Raw genomic sequence first — 22,874 nt, forward strand, 5'->3', positions numbered from 1 at the left:
CTTCCACAGCTGGGGCCAGTGCTAACAAGGTCTGAATCACTTCTGGTGGTGGGGGGGAACTTTTTCCCAGAGCACTCCCATACCTCACTACTCTTTGCAACCTGTTTATATCTATTTCTGCTTTGCAGAGGAAGCTGGTAATCTCCTTGTCTTGAAGGCAGCACCTAAAGGTTTTAAAAAATGAGTAAAAAAAATCAAAAGGACAATCAATAGCTTCTATACAGAAAGAGAGCATGTTTGCAAACCCAAGGAGATTAATAGCAAACGGTCTCCAGACAATACCCCAAAGGGGAATCTTACCTGGCCTCCATCACATAATGCCTTCCTAGAAGAGACCATTAAAAGTCTTATAAGAGAGTTAGAAGAAAAATGGGGAAAGGAAAGAGAAGCTAAGCAAGAAAGTAACAACTTCCTGAAATGTGAATTGGAAAAGGTAAAGAATTCCCAGGAAGTGTAGGAAAACAAAATTTGTGAATTGGAAAAGGTAAAAAAAATTCCAGGAAAGTAGGATGTGTGAATTGGAAAAGATAAAGAATTCCCAAGAAAGTAGAATTTGTGAATTGGAAAAAGAAAATAACTCACTAAAAAAAAAAAAAAAAAAAAGTTAGTGAAATGGGAAAAAAAATCCATAGAGCAAAACAACTCATTTAAAAACTCAATTGGACATATACAAAAAGAAGTAAAAAAAAGCTAATGAAGAAAATAACTCATTAAAAATCAGAACTGAACAAATAGAAACCAATGATTCATTGAGACAGCAAAAATCAGTCAAGCAAAACCAAAAAAAATGAAAGATTAGAAAAAAACATAAAATATTTGCTTGGAAAAATGACAGACCTGGAAAATAGATCTAAGAGAGATAATCTGAGGATTGTTGGACTTCCCTAAAATTATAATTTAAAAAAAGAGCCTAGATACTATTTTACCGGAAATCATCAAAGAGAACTGTCCAGATGTAATAGAATCAGAAAGTAAAATAGGCATTGAAAGAATTCATCGAACACCTTCTGAAAAAGACCCTAAAATAAAAATTCCAAGGAATACTGTGGCCAAATTTCAGAACTATCAGATTAAGGAAAAAATATTACAAGCAGCCAGAAAAAAAAAAAAAAAAAACAATTCAAATACCAAGGTGCCACAATAAGGATCACCCAAGATGGGGCTGCCTCCACATTAAAGGATTGAAGGGCCTGGAATCTGATATTCTGAAAGGCAAAAGAACTTGGAATACAACCAAGAATTAACTACCCAGCCAAGCTGAGCATTTTCTTCCAGGGAAGAAGATGGACATTTAATGAAACAGATAAAGGAACTCTTGAGAATTGTATTTCTGTTGTGGATATACATAAAGACTACCTGTATAATTTGATTTTACTGATATAACATAAAAAAGGGAAATAGAAATGGAAAGGGGATAGTGTCAGAAAAAGGGGAAAGGGGGGATAAAAAGAAGGAAACTACATCCCATGATGAGCCAAGGAATCCTATCATATTTGAGGGAATTTAGAGAGGGGGAGGAACATTGTGTTAATCTTATTCTCATCAGAGTTGGCTCAAAGAGAAAATAATTGACATATTTGTTTTACAGAAAATTTTCTCTCACCTCATTAAAAAGGGGTAGCGAAAAAAGGAAAAGGAAAAGAGTAATAAGGGAAGGGTACAAGAAAGGGGAAGAGATTCAAAGGGGGGAGGGAGAGATCCTAAAGAGGGTGAGTGGCGTGATACAAGTGGGGCCCATAAGTTTAAAACTGGGAAAGAGGATTGGGGGGGGAGCAAGAAAAAGAAAAGTATAATGTGGAGATAATAAGATGGCAGAAAATACAGAATTAGTAATTTAAACCATAAATGTGAATGGGATGAACTCTCCCATTAAGCAGAGGCGGATAGCAGACTGCATCAAAAGTCAGAACCCTACAATATGTTGTTTACAGGAAAAACACTTAAAGCAGGGAGATACATACAGAGTAAAGGTAAAAGGCTGGAGCAGAGTCTATTATGCTTCAGGTGAAGCCAAAAAGGCAGGGGTAGCCATCCTTATCTCAGATCAAGCAAAAGCAAAACTTGATCTAATTAAAAGAGATAAGAAAGGAAACGATATCATGCTAAAAGGTAGCATGCACAATGAAGCAATATCAGTACTAAACATATATGCACCAAGTGGTATAGCATCTAACTTCCTAAAGGAGAAGTTAAGAGAGTTGCAAGAAGAAATAGACAGCAAAACTATAACAGTGGGAGATTTCAACCTTGCACTCAGAATTAGATAAAGCAAACCACAAAACAAACAAGAAAGCAATTAAAGAGGTAAATAGAATATTACAAAAAGAGGTATGATAGATCTTTGGAGAAAACTGAATGGAGACAGAAAGGAATATACTTTCTTCTCAGCAGTTCATAGAACCTATATAAAAATTAACCATATATTAGGACATAAAGACCTCAAATCTAAATGCAGGAAGGCAGAAATAGTAAATGCTTTCTTTTCAGATCATGATGCAATAAAAACTACATTCAACAAAAAGTTAGGGGTAAACAGACCCAAAAGTAATTGGAAACTAAATAAGGTCGTCTTAAAGAATGATTGGGTGAAACAGCAAATTATAGGCAAAATTAATAATTTCACTCAAGATAATGACTATGATGAAACATCATACCAAAATTTGTGGGATGCAGCCAAAGCAGTAATAAAGGGAAATTTTATATCCTTTTAGGCTTACTTGAATAAAATAGATAAAGAGAAGATCAATGAATTGGGCTTGCAACTTAAAAAAGATAGAAAAAGACCAAATTAAAAACCCCCAATCAAATACTAAACTTGAAATTCTAAAATTAAAAGGAGAAATTAATAATATTGAAAGTAAAACAACTATTGAACTAATAAATAAAATTAAGAATTGGTTTTATGAAAAAACGAATAAAATTGATAAACCTTTGGTAAAACAGATTAGAAAAAGGAGAGAGGAAAATTAAATTGGTAGTCTTAAAAATGAAAAGAGAGAACTTTCCACCAATGAAGAGGAAATTAAAGAAAAATAAGGAGTTACTTTGCCCAACTTTATGCCAATAAATTTGATAACCTAAGTGAAATGGATGACTACTTACAAAAATATAGGCTTCCCAGATAAATAATGGAGGAAATAAATTACTTAAATAGTCCCATTTCAAAAAAAAAAAAAAAAAGAAAGAAAGAAACAGAACAAGCTATTAATCAATTCCCTAAGAAAAAATCCCCAGGACCAGATGGATTTACATGTGAATTCTACCAAACATTTAATGAACAATTAGCCCCAATTCTATATAAACTATTTGAAAAAATAGGGAATGAAGGAGTCCTACCAAATTCTTTTTATGACACAGACATGGTACTGATACCTAAAGCAGGTAGGTTGAAGACAGAGAAAGAAAATTATAGACCAATCTCGCTAATAAATATTGATGCTAAAATCTGTCAAAAAGACTACAGAAAATCATCCCCAGGATAATACACCATGATCAAGTAGTATTTATACCAGGAATGCAGGGCTGGTTCAATATTAGGAAAACTATCAATATAATTGGCCATATTAATAACCAAATTAACAAAAAACATATGATCATCTCAATAGATGCAGAAAAAGCAGTTGATAAAATCCAACATCCATTCCTATTAAAAACACTTGAGAGTATAGGAATAAATGGACTTTTCCTTAAAATAATCAGTAGCATCTATTTAAAATCATCAGTAAGCATCATATGTAATGGGGACAAACTGCAACCATTCCCAATAAGATCAGGAGTGAAACAAGGTTGCCCACTATCACTGTTGCTATTCAATATTGTATTAGAAAGTCTAGCTTTAGCAATAAGAGTTGAGAAAGAGATGAAAGGAATTAGAGTAGGCAATGAGCAGATGATATGATGCTATACTTAGAGAACCCCAGAGACTCTACTAAAAAGTTATTAGAAATAATACACATCTTTAGCAAAGTTGCAAGATGCAAAATAAACCCACATAAGTTATCAGCATTCTTATATATCACTAAAAAAACCCAACAGTTAGAGTTATAAAGAGGAATTCCATTTAAAGTAACTACTGATAGCATAAAATACTTAGGAATCTATCTGCCAAGGGAAAATCAGAAACTTCATGAGCAAAACTACAAAATGCTTTCCACACAAATTAAGTCTGATCTAACCAACTGGAAAATATTAAATGCTCTTGGATAGGGTGAGCAAATATAATAAAGATGACATTACTACCTAAACTAATCTATTTATTTAGCGCTATACAAATCAGACTCCCAAAAAACTATTTTAATGACCTAGAAAAAATAACAGCAAAGTTCATATGGAAAAACAAAAGGTCAAGAATTTCAAGGTAATCAATGAAAAAGAAAATCAAATGAAGGTGGCCTAGCTGTACCAGATCTAAAATTATATTATAAAGCAGCAGTTACCAAAACCATTTGGTATTGGCTAAGAAATAGATTAGTTGATCAGTGGAATAGGTTAGGTTCAAAGGACAAAACAGCCAATAACTTTAATGATCTAGTGTTTGAAAAACCTAAAGATCCCAGTTTTGTGGATAAGAACCCACTATGTGACAAAAATTGCTGGGAAAATTGGAAATTAGTATGCCAGAAACTAGGCATTGATCCACACTTAACACCGTACACCAAGATAAGGTCAAAATGGGTTCATGACCCAGGCATAAAGAGTGAGGTTATAAATAAATTGGAAGCACATAGGATAGTTTACCTCTCAGACTTGTGTAGGAGAGGAAGGAATTTATGACCAAAGAAGATCTAGAGATCATTATTGATCACAAAATAGAAAAAAATGATTCTATCAAATTGAAAAGTTTTTATACAAACAAAACTAATGCAGACAAGATTAGAAGGGAAGTAATAAACTGTGAATTGAAAGGTTCTGATAAAGTCCTCATTTCCAAAATATATAGAGAATTGACTCTAATTTATAAGAAATCAAGCCATTCTCCAATTGATAAATGGTCAAAGGATATGAACAGACAATTCTCAGATGAAGAAATTGAAACTATTTTTATCCATATGAAAAGATGCTCCATGTCATTATTAATCAGAGAAATGCAAATTAAGACAACTCTGAGATACCACTACACGCCTGCCAGATTGGCTAGAATGACAGGGAAAGATAATACAGAATGTTGGAGGGGATATGGGAAAACAGCGACACTAATACATTGTTGGTGGAATCATGAACACACCCAGCCATTCTGAAGAATGATTTGGAACTATGCTCAAAAAGTTATCAAAATGTTCATACCCTTTGATCTAGCAGTGTTTCTACGGGGTTGTATCCTAAAGAGATCTTAAAGAAGGGAAAGGGACCTCTCTGTGCAAGAATGTTTGTGACAAGTCTCTTTGTAGTGGCCAGAAACTGGAAACTGAGTGGATGTCCATCAACTGGAGAATGGCTGAATAAATTGTTGTATATGAATATTATGGAATATTATTGTTCAGTAAGAAATGACAAACAGGATGATTTCAGAAAGGCCTGGAGAGACTTACATAAACTGATGCTGAGTGAAATGAGCAGGACCAGGAGATCATTATATACTTCAACCACAATACTATATGATGATCAATTCTGATGGATGTGGCCCTCTCCAGCAATGAGATGAACCAATCAGTTCCAATAGAGCAGTAATGAACTGAACCAGCTACACCCAGCGAAAGAACTCTGGAAGATGACTATGAACAATTACATAGAATTCCCAATCCCTCTGTTTTTGTCTGCCTGCATTTTTGATTTCCTTCACAGGCTAATTGTACAATATTTAAAAGTCCGATTCTTTTTGTACAGCAAAATAACTGTTTGGACATGTATGCTTATTTTGTATTTTATTTATATTTTAACATATTTAACATGTATTGGTCAACCTGCCATCTGGGGGAGGGGGTGGGGGGAAGGAGGGGAAAAATTGGAACAAAAGGTTTGGCAATTGTCAATGCTGTAAAATTACCCATGCATATAACTTGTAAATAAAAAGCTATTAAATATATATATATATATATATATATATATATATATATACACATAGAGAGAGAGAGAGAGAGAGAGAGAGAGAGAGAGAGAGAGACTTACTGCTTCTTAAGAAAGTGATAGAACAAATTCCAACGAACTTAAAAGTACATGTGTGTTTTTTTAAGCCAGCATTCAGCTGAGACGAGGCAGGTGCCACATGGTGTTTTCAGTAGGCACAGGATTACAGAGCTAAAGCCAGACAAGATATCAGAAATCATGGAGCTATATAGGACCATAGCTTCATACAATCATTGATGATGAGCTGAGAGGAACCCTAGAAATCATCAACTCCACAGATATTGGAACTAAAGCTTCGAGAGGTCATGTAACTTTTCTAGAATTCAGAAATCTATATACAGAGTGTCTAATGCAGGATTTGAACGCAGGTTTTCTTAGTTACATGTCCACTACATGATACGGAATCTGAGTGTCAGTGCCTGGTTTGGGTTGAATTCAGAAGTAGAAGATGCTATATAGCTCTAAGCATGGGGAGGCTTTGGGCCTTTATCTCTCCTCAACAGGTTTATGTTCTATAATCTGTGATTCCTTCTGTCACTATTGTGTGTGTGTGTATATATATACATATATATATATATATATATATATATATATATGTTTTATTTCCTTTTTTAAGGGGAAGGAGAACTGGAAGTAGCTGAGACGTTATAGATTCAAAAGAGGAGAAAGGGAAAAGTATGGGATCCACAGTCACTGTCAGGTTTTGTAGACAGCCACTCCAGCTATAGAGATCTGAAGGATTATCATCTGAAGGATTAACACCTGAAGATCACAGTCTAGCAGTAGTTGCAATGAGGATTTATCCAGTGTCTATGTCACCTTTGGAATTAGATAGAAGAAAAGCTATGTACAAAATGCTTCAAATGAGCCCATTCTACTCTGGAATCAGGATACATATGTAGGTATGAAAACACAAGTATATTTTTCTTGCTTCTCTAAATGGAGTCCAAGGTTCCTGTAATTTAACATGCATTTAACAGATCTAAAAATCATAGTTCCCTGTTCTTGGCACGAATTCATATATTACCTTTCCCAGTCATTTCCCATTACAATTCCCAGTCATTTATCTACATGTCAGGTCCTCTACTCAGGACAGTGTGAAGCTATTAAAGGGAGAAAATCCCTATCCTCAAAAGGTATACATTCTACTTAAATGATATGTTCATGGACAGGTAATTATAATATATACACATATATACATGCATGTATGTATACATACATGTATGTGTTGTATACACACAAATACACAATTTTTCCTTGATAATGGGTTGAAGTATAGGGATAAAACATCTGGGGGAATCAAGAGAAAAGGTAATATTTGATGAGAACTTTGAAGGATTCTGGGAATTTCAAGGGAATAAGAGATTGAGAGAGAGAACATTCAGAAGCCTGAAGCAAGGAGATGGAAACTGAGCAAGTCAGATTGATTAGATTTTACATCGCATGAAGGGGGATGATTTATTATGTTATGTATTTCATCCTTTGTTCTCAAGGAGGGCCAATGACATCATGAGGGTGATGTCTGGACTTGCTAATCAGCCTGATAAGACAGAATAAAGTCAAAATGTGAAGGTCTTTTAATATCAAATCCATAATTTAACAAACATTATTAATATGATTTTTGTTTTTACAAGGCACTGTTCTATCCATTGGGAATATGAGTACATATAATGAAACAATCCCTATTCATAAAATGCTTACATTTTAGGGGAGACAAGAAGGACATGAACAAATGTGTCCATATCATATAAACATAAAATGAATAAATGCAAATCATGAACTAAAAATAACTTGGGAGTTTTGAAGGAAGACCATAAGCATTTGGGAAGTTCAAGAATGAATCTGTATAGAAGATGGTGCTTAACTTGCATCACAAATCACTAATAATAATAATATTTATTTAGAATCTGTCATGTGTGATGTGCTGTACTAAGAGTTTTACAATTATCTCATTTGATCTCCACAATAACCTTGGAAGGCAGGTACTATTATTATCCCCATTTTGCAGATGAGAAAACTGGGGCAAACACTGATTAAGTGTTGTACAGCTAGTAATTGTCTGAGGTCGTATTGAAATTCAGGTCTTCCAAGACTCTAAGTGCATCATCATGGCAATCTTGACTGCTCCTTTAGGAGGACTTTTGATTTTGTCCAAGGAATCAATAAAAATTTCTTGGAATTCCTTGAGCAAGAAGTTACATGGAAAAGTTTGTTTTTCTTGTGGTTGTTGTTCAGTCATTTCAGTCATTTCCAACTCTTCTTGACCACATTTGGGGTTTTCTCAACAGACATGGGGTTTTCTCAACAGACATACCGGAGTGTTTGCCATTTCCTTCTCCAGATCATTTTGTAGATGAGATTGATGCAAACAGGGTGAAATAACTTGCCCACGGTCACACAGATTGTGAATGTCTGAGGCCACATTTGACCTTCAGTCTTCCTGTCTCCAGATCTGATACTCTATCTGCTCTGCCATCTACCAGCCCCCATTTGGAGGATATCACTTTGCCATTACTGAAAATGCATTAGGGTGGAAAAATAGAGCAAATCACAAATTCTTGTGTTAAGGACAGATCCCAGTATTGACATTGCTCAAAACTATTTTTTTATGCACTGATTCTTTTTTGAGCTCCAACCTTCCCAAGATCAGTACGTACTTTCCCATGAGGGAGTAACCAAAGAAGCTGGCCACACCCAGTACTATTAGACATCAGGGAAGGTGAGAAGTTTGGCCATTCATTGAGTTACGGGATTCGTTATACACCTGGAGCATGGAAAGAATTTGGGACTTTGGTCTGCTAATCCAATTGGACCAAAGACCATATCCACCTCCCTGTCCAGGAGAGAGCAAATTCTATTGTCCCTGTTCATAATATGTATAATTAAAAGGACCTCTTGGATTCAGTTAGCACCCTTCTTTCAAGGTGTTCAGAATGCTTTACATACCCAGGGCACAGCATTCTCACAGTAGCTCTCTGAAATATGGTGGGGCACGACTGAGGATGGAGGGCAGAGAACATCCTCATATAAGCTTCCCTAGAAATTATAGTCAGAAAAAAACCCAAATCAAGCATGTTTCTAAATGTACAGTCCAGAAGCATCAAAAGCAGATCTCTCAATCTGAAATCTTGTGTGCAAATGATCATATAAGCAGATCTCTAAAGAAAAGTTTTTTAATGAAAATAGTTAAGGAGAGATGCCCAGGTGCCCTCTTTAAATTACAGTAAGTAGAGATTATGAAAGAGGGAAAAGAATATCCATGGTAAGACTCAATGATCCTCTCAGCCAATCAGTCAAAAAGCTCCAATTAAACTCTGACTCTGTGCTTAACTAAGTACTGGAGGATCCCCCAAAAGTCAAAAGGCAGTTCTTCCTCTCAAGCAATTCTCATTCTAATGGGGGAGAACTCACAAACAAGTATGTATAAGTAAGCTACCTACAGATCAAATTGGAAATAAGAGGGGAAGCACTAGCAATAAGGGGGAGAAAGAAAGTCTCCCTATTCAAGGTGAGATTGTAGGTGTGACTTGAAGGAAACCAGGGAAACTGGATAAAGAGAGAGAATCCCAGACATTGGGGACATCCAGTGAAAATACTCAGTGTTTGAAGAGGTAATAACTTATTCTAGGAACAGTAATGAGGACAGCATCATTGGTTCTTAGATTATGTGGAAGAGAATGAGGAGAAAGAGACTAGAAAGGTAAGAAGAGCAAGGTTATTTGTTGTGTCCTGCTTTCTAGATCCCCCAAGTTGGGGTGACAAAATGTATCATTGCTTCTTAGATCCCCCACACCCAGGGGATTAAAATATACCTTCCAAGTGGAGAAGTGATGAGGCAGGACTCCTGAGGATGGTGGGAAAATGGAGTCCATTTATTTCAAGGACTTTCCCCTTTATATAATGTAACAAAAACAACACTGTGCACATGGGACCACATAAACAACTTGCTATTGTACATACTTTGCCACCTGCTATCACTCTGCCTCAATCTCCACACAGTTTGTCACTGCCCCCTGACTTCTCAGCAAGACTGAGAATCCTTAGGGGAGATGGGGAAACAAACCAGACATTGTCAGCAAGTTTCCTCTGAGCCGAAGGGTCTTATACCTCACCCAGAGTTTTCCTACTGTCTGTGGCCCTCTACAGTTATTCAGAACTTTCAAAGTAAAACAGGATTTTATTTGATCCTGGAAGTGTTGGGAGACACTGGTGTATTTTGATTGGGCAAGGTTGAGGTTTTGGCAGAAATGGCCTATACTCTAAGAAGATCCCTGTGACCTTGAAAGATTGACCGAAATGGACAAAAACCTAAGGCAAGGACACCAAGCAGCAGCTATTGCAGGAATCCAGGTCTAAGGTAAGAAGGCTGGCACGAGGTCTGTGCCTATGGCACTGATTCCATGGAAAAAATACTCAAGAAGAAGTTAATAAGAATATTTTTAAAAATCATATCATTATTTATATAATGCTTTAAGTTATTCTCTCAGTTTTGCAGAAATAGAAATTGATTCATATAGAGATAAAGATTATGAATATATATTGTTTTCAGGTTTGCAAAGCACTTTATAAATATTTCAATTTACCTTCACAACAATTCTGAGAGGTAGGTGCTTTTTGTTATTCCCATTTTACAGATGAGAAAACTAACACAGGCAGAGGTCGAATGACTGCCCAGATTATGTTTGAAGCTGGATTTGAACTCAGAGCTTCCTGCCTTCACTTCTAACACTATTCATGGTGCCACCTAGCTGCTTCAATGAAGTTACTCCACCAACGTCATTGGCAAATGACAGATGTGAGATCTGAATCCCAATCTATCTTGACTCTAAATTCAGCATCACATTGTACCAACTTGCTTCTAAATTGCCTCAAATTTCTATAAGTATATGTACATAAGATCAATTAATAAATCAATCTACAAACATTTATAAGCCACAAAGTGACAAAAGCCAGTCTGCTTTCAAGCAGCTTACATTCTATTGTAGAAAATGACATGTACATACATGAGTACATACATGACATATATACATGACACATGACATATACAGATGTGGAAGATAAAAGAGATAAGCAAGATGAATTTGGTATCTTTAAACAAAGAGGTAAGTTTGACTTCTGTGGTATCAGTGAGAAGTTGTGAGATGAGGCTCAAGACTGTAACTTTGTGCAAAAGGGAGTCATTAGAGAGAGGGAGGGGAAGTGGAAGAACAAAGTGTATCAAGATTTTCTCTTGGGAGAAAATACAGAAACTGGAGTGGACCACCTGGTGAAGAGCAGATTTTCTTTTCGTCCCCATCCCATTTCCATTATGATCTTCCCCTCTAGTCACCTTCCATTTTCTGGAGAATTATCATTTAAACCATGTTTATTTACATGCTATTTTAGGCCTTCCAATTTTCTTGAGGGAAAGGATTATGTTTGCATAATTAGAATTTAGCACAGTGTCTGATACCTGGAAAAATAATTTAAAAAGTCTTGTTTATGGATGCATTGATTGGTTGATATTCAATAGGATCAACAGACAAGCTGTTTAGAAGAACATTACATGTAAAATATATCTAGATTTTAGCAAAGTGTTTTTGTGTCCTTGTGTAACCATAGAAAAATGTAGACCTGAAAAAATGGCGTTAGTTCAATAGAGAATTGGTTTAAAAGTCTTATTTACTAATAGTCTAATAGTTCAAGTCAATAATTAGTATGGGAAAAGAGCAGAAATCTGCCCTTGACTCTGTAAGACTTCATTGTTTTTATCAGTGACTCAGAAAAAGTCAAATATACCAGTCATCAGATTATCAGATGACACCAAATAAAGGGGAGAAAATATCTCTGTAAGCTAGACTACATCATATATAGGCTACGTCATAGGCTACATCAGATCTAGCAAATGAAAGAATATAAAGTCAGACTTCAGTTCAAAAAATCAACACCACAAGTAAAAATGGGGGCAAGCATTTCTGGATAGCAGTTTCTCTGAATATGACCTGACATCCATTAATGAGCTACAACTGAATGATGAAATTTGGAAGCAAACAATACTGGGGAAAAAACTAATGTCATCTTAACTATATTATAAATTATGTTATTCAATTATGTCCAATTCTTTGTGACCCTACTGAACATACTATCAATGGAGTTTTCTTGGCAATGATCCTAGAGTGGTTTGCCATTTCCTTTTTCAGTGGATTAAGACAAAAAGGGGTTATGTGAATATTTCCATGGTCATAAAGCTAGTAAATGTCAGACTGGATTTGAACACAGGCATTCCTCATTCTAGGTCCCATGCTCTATCTACTCAGCCATCTAGCTTCCTCTGTGTGAGTATTAGCTTTCTATTACAAATTAGCATTGTCCAAAACAAAAGAAGCAATAAAACTTTTTTTTTAATTTTTTAATCAGACTCTGGTCAGAACTCTTGCATGTTAATACAACAAAGCAGTTTTTATTCTTCCCCAGGAATACCATTTTTCCTTCACCATCCCCTACCAGTGGTAGATTTTGACTCTGAAATTTAGTAAGAGAATGGAGGTACAGCTATATCAACTCTCTTCCCTCACTCTCATCATCTCCCACTCCCTTCTCCTTTTCCTTAGTCTGAAAAAAGGTGACCTTCTCTTTGCATTTATCTCTATCCAATCCCATCTTCAACAGTATATATTATCTTCAATCATCCCCATGTTCTCAAATCTTCACCCTTTCCCAATATCTTCCTTAGATTCTTAAGAATCTTCCTTAATTAATAATCATAAGAATCTTCCTTAAATTAAGTCTAGAGCATGTGACTGCCATAGTTCAATCAACTCTATTCTCCTGCCTCTAGGATAAAACATAAACTCATCTGTTTGAATTTTAAAGAAAAACCAATCAAAAGAGATATTTGTAAAGGGCTTAGGACAATATCTACTATGTTTAATAAATATGTATGGTCCCCTCTCCCTCAATAAATCTTCTCAAAACCTATCCTCAATCTGATCTTTCCAGTCTTATTGGACATGACTCTCTCTCCTAAACTCTTCAATCTGGGCAAAATTTTTTCTTTCTTTTTTCTTTTTTTCCACCTTCAAAATATTCCATTTTCACTTATTGTACCATTGTACTGGCCACCTTATATATATATAGAATAAACTTTCTCCACACCCTTATTTCATAGAATACTTTCCTTCTTTTAAGATACATGAACTTTTAGGAACCATGGACCACTCGAAACCTTTAGTGATCTGTGCAAATGATTGCATTGATAACTTTACATATATTTGTATTAACTATTTTATATTTAAATCATTCTTGATTTCTACATATAGCCCAGATTTATTATCAATTTACTGGCTCAGTGGGCTAAGCATCTCTCATAATGTAATCATTCGCATATAAACATTTCCATCTATTTAATGGCAGATTTCCCTTCCTCTTCTCTCTATTTATTGTCAAGGGAAATTGGTTTAAATGACCCCGGATGTCATTTAAGAAACACTTTTTAAAATAAATAAATAATTTGCTCATTATTTACTTATTTTACAAGCACTTATTATATTCTACCTCCCACTGCTACCTACAATTGAACAATTAAGACAAAATAAAGAGAAAGAAAACCCTTATAATAAACATTCACAGTCCAGCCAAACCAAACCTTACATTCACCACATATGAGGAGATTATCATCAGAAGCCTGATACAATCAAGGTCATATCACAGATGAACAGATGCATTTGAAGGATCTCATTATCTATGAGGTCATCATTCTTTCCTTTGGACATTGTACCAGACATGATCTCCATGACAATGATTTAAACTTTGAACAAGTATCCATCCCTGTCTTTTATGACTTTCTGGAAGAGGCGTCATGGGGTAGTGGGTAGAGTTGACTTCCAAACTAGGGAATCTTGGATTTAAATCCAACTTTTGACAACACTTGGCTATGTGACATTGGGCAAGTACTGAAACTCACTGTGCTTTAGGATCTAGAATCCAGGTTATTTTCTCAGATGATAGGATGAAAAGAAAGTGCTGCCTTTCATTAGAAGAGAGAATTTCTTCATCTGAAGGCCTCTGTACCAATAAAATCACAGAAGAGGTTCTTTTATTCATCCAAGATTTCAAAATGTAATTGGAAAAATACAAGTAACTTGCCCAGGGTCACAGCCTCAATTTCTTAATCCATAAATAAAAGAATAATTATTTCACCTATCTGACAATGTTACCATGAAGATCAAATGAGATAATGTCTGTTCAGCATTTTACATATCTTAAAGTGCTAGGTAAATACTAAATGCTAGAAAAAATCTAATGTTAGCTATTTTGACTCAAAATCTATCTCTCCACTAGTGGATTCTGCTGTGAAGGAAGAGGATATGATTTAAATATATGCTTGAGAGACTCCTAGTTGAATGGAAGCAGCATAGTACAATGAAAAGAGTTCTAGACATGTAGCCTAAGGATCTGTGTTCAAATTCTTCTTCTTCCATTCACTAGAAGCATGACCACCAATTCACTTTACCTCTTTAGACCTCAGTTTCTCCATCTGTATAATGAGAAAGTAGAACTAGATATTTTTGAAATACTGATCAGTCATTAACCCAAGTTGTTGTAATTCTTCTGAGATTATTTCTTGTTCTTCCAATTTGAAAGTTTTTGTTTTTTAAAAAGTTTGTATTCTTCTAAACATTCAGTCAATTGTGTGTCTGTAAAAATTGTGATATACAGTAGAAAATTAGTAATCTATTTATATACTTACAGTTTGTTTGGCATTTGAAGGTTTGCAAAGCACTTTACAAATATTATCTCCTTTGGTTCTCAAAGTCACCATGAGAGGGAGGCACTAATATTATCATCATTATTATATTGATGAGGAAATTGAGGCATACAGAGGTTAAGAGACTTGCTTAGGTCTCATAACTAGTAAGTATCTAAGGCTGAACTTGAACTTAGGTTTTCTAGACTCTAGATCAAAATTTACAGTATAGTTGCTTAGTGACATGGATAGGTTGTTATTGTTCAGTCATGTCTGTTATGTCTGACTCTCTGTGACCTCAATCTTTGATGGGGAGGAGGAGGAATACTGCATTTGCTTGTCATGTCTTTCTCCACCTCATTTTATAGATTAGGAATGGAGGCAAACAGAGTTAAGTTACTTGCCCATGATCTAGGACGTGTCTGAGACCAGATTTGAACTCAGGAAGATGAATCTTCTTCTTTCCAAAACCAGTTCACTGCCACAATTAGATGCCTTAATGACTAGATTAAGTAACATGTATATAATCAAAGAACTCTTGCTATTGGATGCAGGACATGAACCCAAGCCTCCATGACTTTACAGCTAACTTCTATCAAGAACTGATTGTTCTCCCACTATGTATATTCCATTGTGCTAGGTACTAGAGGTACAAAAGTACCTGATCTCAAAGAGATTTGTGTTGTTCACTATGTAAATTGATGAGGATATAAATGGCAATGTGAGAAGGAGTCAGTAACTTCCATTTTCAACATGGTGGCTACAATGATTTCCTAGAGTATAGTTTTCATATAATTATTCATTTTTTTTCTAAATTAACTTTGATTTTGACCTTGGCTAACTTGTACATGCTTTATGATCTGTTATAACTACCACTTCTGCAACTAGTCACTTCCTGTCTGGCAACAGGATCAATTGATCTTTTTTGTTGCCATGCCATTTGGTGCTCACAGGGTTTCTTGCCTCTCTTCTTAAAGCATTCGTGATCTAAAGACTTGAGGTTTCTCATTAGTCTACATGTTATTGGTCCCCTTCACTTCCCGAAACTGGACTATATTTTACAAAATTCTCTTTGCCATCTGCACTGACCCTACTTTGTCATCAAAGCTACATTTTATCACAGAATATGTTGACTTGGTTTGAAGGATCTTGTCAACTTCTTCATTAATTTTCTTCTTTTTCTTTCTTGTGGCTATTTGTTTTTAAACAATCTATTTTTTATTGTAAACTTAACTCTCATCGACAAATGTGGCCATCCAAAAACAGAAAGGACAACAACAAGAAGAAGACTGTGTATTTTCATGTCATCTGTTTTTTAAAAGTATGTTAAATTTAATGTCAATAAAATATTTGCCAAGTTTGTTTCTGGGTGCCCTTCTGATTCCTTTTTTGTTGTTTTCTCCTGTGATTTTTGATATTCTATTGATGTTTGTTTGCTTTTTTAGCATTTCCTGATAACTTATCACTGCCCCCCCCTTGAAGCTGTCCTTTATAGTTGAACAAAATCCATCAACAAATTGATCTGCTATTGAACTCTAAAATCCTATTCAAATCTAGGACCACATCTTTCCCTCTACTCTTAGCCTGCTCATTGTGGCTGAGGATCTAATTTGCACTTCATTGCAGGGATCAGATTCCTGTTTTGCTCCTTATGACTGCATATCTTTCTGGTACCCTATCCCATACACAAGTAGATCCAAACCTGGGATCTATCACCAATCTAATCACTGTTATTCTACTGTTATACTTCCTCCCCTTTGGCTCAGTCCCCACAATTTCCTAACAGTACTCTTGATTCCTGGAACTTTGCTTACCATGAGCCAGCACATTATTTTGATGTTGTGTGTTGGATGTCTCCGGGACAAACTTTGCTGCCCTCTATTAGACATTGCCAACCCCATTTAATAAGATACTTAAGAATGTTATGGTTTGTTGCTAAAACAATCCTCAAATATTTCACTCTTTGATCTTTTCGCCTACCTGAAACATCCCATAACCATCTGCCTTGTCTTAGTGCATGTTTTTAGTCTCTAATTTTTTTTAGTTTGGATATCTAACTCTTATTTGATCTCTAAGAATGGCACACTCACTTCTGTGAATATAATTACAATACTTTGGAGAAGCTTAATAAATTTATATTGACACATTGATTGACTGATTGATATACCCTGGTAACTGGATATGTCTCCTTTCCAAGAATCATCTTGAATAAATAAACCATGTCAACGCTATTTGACTGAACAATTTGTGACTATTTTCCTGACCATTCTAACCCATAAAATAAACCCATAAAATAAATAACGATACAAAATGTCTCTCAATCCTGTGTAACCATGACAAAGCAGGAGAAAAGCAGACAGAGATCTTAGGATAGGAAGTATGATATTTTTAGTTCCTTGATCAACGTTTGCTTAACTGTTGGTAGTCCAGATGCAAGATCTTTGTCTGGTGACCAACACATGGACCTACTCAAAGAGGAAATAATTTATATCAATATTGACATTCTTATTCTAACTGAAACCAGAAGATAAAGAAAAAGGGCAGCTAGCAAGGCCTTCACAGAGAGAAAAATAAATGGTTTGGCCAAATTGACTTTATCATGCATCCAAAAGCAACAAGAAACAAATTCATGGGGTATTTGGTCACCTCACACTAAAGTATATTTAATGATCATTTTGGAAAATAAATAACATGAAAGCACTTGTAACTTTGCACTAATATCTATTTCATGGGATAAAGAGATAAAAGAATTCTATGAACAATCAATTTGTAATTTGGTTGTTTTTCAGTCACATCCAACTCTTCATGACTCCTGTTGGGGGTTTTCTTGGTGGTTAACAATTTTCATCTACAGAACATTTTACAGATGAAGAAACAGATAAATGGGATTAAGTGACTTGCCTAAGATCACATAGCTAGTAAGAGTATCAGGCTGGATTTGAAATCAGGTCTTCCTAACTCCAGGCCATCACTCCATCCACTGCACCACCTCGCTACTCCAAATAACTTAATAACACCATCCAAGTAATTGTTTAAAATAATTCATAAATATAAATTACATTAATTAATTAATGTTATTTATTTCTTCAAAATTTACTATCTTTAATGCAAAGATAGACATAGGGAAAAATGGATGAGGCTGAAATATAAAAAAGAAAAAAGGCTTTGAAGACTCCATGGATATTTTATGGGCTTATATCATGAATCCTACATGTTGAAGGGATACATTAGAAGTTGAGCTAACTCTCTGTCCTTCTCCCCCTTTTCTCCTTCTCTTGTTCTTTTTTTCTCTTCTTCCCTGTCCCCCCTCTTCTGTTTCATCATCTCTCTGAGTCTGCTTCTCTGGCTCTCCTTCTGTTTCTCTCACACACACACCTATCTACACACACACACACATATGTATGTATGTATTTATATACGTATGTATGTATATTCAAGCAAACTGACCATGGCTCAACAGAGAAAGAAGCTTCTGATCCTGCCTGAATCAGTTGTCTGAGTATACTCATATTACGAACCTATTAGAAAAATTACAAAATGGGAAATCTCAAAAAGAATGTCAACCTAAAATTCTAAATCAAATGTTTGAAGCTGAAAAAATTCAAAAATAGACTAAAATTGATATGGACATTGGTCCAACATTCTTTCCTGGTAATACATTAGTTATAGATCCAAGAATTTTGTTATCTACAAATTTAATAAACATTCCATTGGATCATAATGAGATTTACACAATACTTTCTGCTTTACAAAACAAAGGAGTTAATACATTATTCCTCCTCAAACCAAGCAACTTATTCAATATGATCCAACTAGTACGTGATAAAGTCACTATGTCTTCTCTCTTTGAAGTCAGATCGTTTTCACTGTACATGGCAGCTCATTGTGTCACTATCCAGATTCCTGTCCATAATTCCCTTTAGGCTATGTCCTCCTATGTAACATTAGTCCTTAAGTTCTAAGAGGAAAAGTCACTCAATCCCACCAGCCCCAACATGGTTCTAAACAGCCCATGAATCTAAGATATGGTAGTTTCACAATGAAAATCCTATTCACTCAACTCCATTGGACTTTTAATGCCTCCTCAATCAGCTGTGAAGGACTCTAAATACTTAACAAAAGTCTATGTATTTTAATATAATGACAACGCTTCTGAAGCTACTTCAGCTGGAGAACAATACAACTAGATTCCTATTTTATGATGTTCAGTTTGTCAGCCTCTGGAAGAACAGTGGCAGGGAGAGAGTGGATGGATGAGAAAGTGCAATAAGTAGTTAATGCAATAGCTCATGAGAGCAATAATAGTCTTCCATATAGCTAGCCACAATCAGTCTAAATCCTCAGGTTTGCTTATTTTATCATCTTACATTCCGTTTGTGGTCAGTAGATAGTGTAACACAAAGGTATTGACTTTCAGGTGAGGGCAATGTGTTTATAAAATAGCATATCATGTTTTAATACCTTTGTTCACATGAAATTCCAGTTTCTCTACCTAGGTTTTCATTTTGCCCTTTTCTCAGTAAGCTGAAATGTTGGCAGCATGTTTATGAAATCTCTTATCTACTACAGATGATTTGCCTGAGAGCCAGCATGGAAGAGTGGGAAGAAAAACATGAAGAATAAAAGATCCCCTAATAGGTAAATGGTCAAAAATGTAAATAGAGAATTTTCCAAAGAAAAAAAGATGTAAACTATTGATGATCATTTGATTAAAAAATTCAAAAAGATGTAAACTCTTGATGATCATTTGATTAAAAAATAGCAAGAAGAGAAATGCAAATTAAAACAATCTTGAGACTCTGCTGTAGCCATGTCAGGTGAGCAAAAATTACCAAAAAAAAAGTCATTGTTGAAAGGATTATGATATGACGGGCACAATAATGCACAGTTTGTGGTACTGGGGATTGGTGCAGTCATTCTGGAAAGCAATTCAGCACCAAGATCTTTAGGGGATTAATCTATGAATACCGTAGAATATGATGCCATGTTTGTCCCAAAAGTACTAAACATAAATTGAAGGGATATGTATATAGATAGATAGAGATGATAGATAGAGATTAGCTATAGATTTGGAAAGCTATAGATCAGACAAAAATGAAAGAGATAGAAAAAAGAGATGGAGATGGAGATAAAAATAAGCAACAACACTTCTTGCTGTGGCAAAGAACTAGAAAGTAAAAAGACAATAATCAATAGGGAAAAGATGAATGAATTATGCTATCTAAATGTAATCAAATTTATGTAGATTAGAAATTTAGAGAAACCTGAACAGCCCTATAAATGCCTGGTGCTGTTAAGTATAAAGAATCAGGAAAATACTTTATACAATGATCAGAACCATGTAAAAGAAAGTTTTTTTTTAAGATTTATTATTTTAAAGATTTTAAAAGATTTATTAAATAAATTAACATTATTAAGGGCATACTATGTTATAGTACTGTGCTAAATTGATCAGTTTAAGTACCTATTATGTGCTAAGCTTCTGAGTGTGTGTTGGTGGAGAAAGGAGAAGGTGCTGAAACAGATGGCCCCTGCCCAAACTAAGCTCATAAACTAATGAAAACTAAAACAAGAAAACAATTTTATGTGAACAAGCTATAAATGGGGATTAATAGGAAATAATCAATAGAGGAAAGGTATAGCTTTAATCAAGGTGGATTAGGAAAGGGTTCTTATAAAAATAGAATTTTTAATTGGCTCAAGTCCCATTTTGGGCCAAGTGGGACTTGAAAGAAGAAGGAAAATCAGTGGGTATAGATGAGGAGGAGAGTATCCCAGACACAAGCGACGTGAAAATCTCCAAAGTTGGGAGACAGAATATCGTATGTGTTAAAATTTTTTTTTTTTTAAATGAGGAAGCCAATGTACTAAACTGGGTCTGGGTTGTATAAGATATATGGCTGATAATATGAGAGTACAGAAGGTCACAAAGGGCTTTGAATGCCAAATGATTTTGTATTTGATCCTGGAGGTAATGGGAAATAACTGGCATTTATTTAGATGTGGTTGTACTGGACCCACAGTGATCAATGAACTTGATGACAAACCATACTCTCCATGTCCTGGCAGAGATGATAGATTAGAAGTACAGAATAGGACATGGTTTTTTCAAATATGGCTAAAATGTTATTCAATTTGGTATGGTTTTGCCTGACTATATTCATTTCCTATTTTATTTTGATGTGAAGGATAGTTGGTGAGTAATGCTATTGAAGAAAAGAACATCAATGAAAAATTTACAAATAAAAGGAAAGAACAGAAAAAATATATATAAAACAAGACTAGCAAAAGGGAAATTTTATTAATACTGTGTTAAGTTAGATATGTGCATCTCAGAACCTATGGAACAGAAGCTTATAATTTCATATTCAGTCCTATATTTTTATATGCTGATGCTTCTCAAATTCATATTTTAAAGGACTTTTTTTTTAAGAAAGAAAAGAAAACACTAGGAATCTGGAAACCTGTGTTCAAAATCTGTCTTTCACACAAAAAACTCACCTCATGATTGTGGATAATGTCATCTCTCTGGATGATCAATTTCATTCTTTGTAAAATGAAGGATAGTTTTCTTTTCTTCTGAAAGCCACATTTTGCTATTGTCATGCTCAACTCTTTGTTATTCTATTTGTGGTTTTCTTCACTGAGATACTGGAATGGTCAACTTTGTATGTGAATGAGATAAGCTCTCCCATAAACATTAAATAGAAATCAAACTGGATTAAAAACTACAATCTTACAATATATTGCTTACAAGAAATATATTTAAAGCAGAACGACACATATAGATTTAGGTACAAAGCTGAAGAAGAATCTATTATGCTTCAGCTGAAGTATAAAAAGCAGAGGAAGTGATCCTGATTTCAGTTCAAGCAAAAGCAAAAATAGCTATAAATAAGAGAGATAAGGAAGAAAACTATATTTTGGTAAAGGGTACCATACATAATGAAGTAATATCAATACTCAACATATATACATCCAAATTCCTAGAAAAGTTAAATGTTCTGCAAGAAGAAAAAGACAGCAAAACTATACTATTGGGGATCTCAATCTTGCTCTATCAGAAATAGATAAATTAAACCACAAAATAAACAAGAAAGAAGTTAAGGAGGTAAATAGAATTTTAGAAAAGTTAGGTATAATGGAGAAATAATGGAGAAAATTGAATGGGGACTGAAAGGAATATACTTTTTTCTTGGTGATACATTGAACCTACACAAAAACTGACCATGTATTAGGGTATAAAAACTCAAAATCAAATGCAGAAAAACAGAAATAGTAAATGCATCTTTTTCATTTCATAATGCAATAAAAATTAAATGTAATAATCATACTGGATTAAAATAGACCAAAAGTTAATTGGAAACTAAATAAACTAATCCTAAAGAATGAGTAAGTGAAACAACAAATCATAGACAGAATTGATAATTTCATCCAAGAGAATAGTAATAATGAGACAACACACCAAAATGTATGGGATGCAGCCAAAGCAGTTGTTAGAGGAATTTTTTTTATCTCTAGATGCTTACTTGAATAAAATACAGGAAGAAAAGATCAATGTATATGGTATGGCAAATCCAATTTACAAATATTCAAGAGATATCTCAAATTAAGGATAGAAGTATTTATTTTTAGAATCTTACAAGAAGTGAAATTCTCCAAAGTGGACTCCAAACCAGTCTAGGGAGGTTAATTTCCACAGAGATTGAAATGAGTTATATAGTAGTGACCACAAGAATAATGCTTGGAAGTAACATGAACTTGTTAAATTTTGACATGAATTTTATGATAGTCAGTTTTGAAACTGCTTACAACTGTTTCTCCTATTTCATTTCTCCAGATAGATTAAATCAAAGTTATAAATTCAATCTACCTTAGTTAATGATTTTATAAGAAACCATATAATCCCCTCACAAAGAGATTTGTTTAGAATTACTTTGTTTAGAAGTAAGTAAACCATTAAACTAGGATAACCAAGAAGACTTGGCTTACTTTGGGCATCCTCAACAAATAGAGATTACCCAGTTTATGGATCCCTTAGAATGTCTCCAGTTCATTAATTAGTAAACTTCTTCTAAGAAGTAAA

This window comes from Sarcophilus harrisii, chromosome 2 (genome assembly GCF_902635505.1).
Source record: "Sarcophilus harrisii chromosome 2, mSarHar1.11, whole genome shotgun sequence".
Lineage (NCBI taxonomy): Eukaryota > Metazoa > Chordata > Mammalia > Dasyuromorphia > Dasyuridae > Sarcophilus > Sarcophilus harrisii.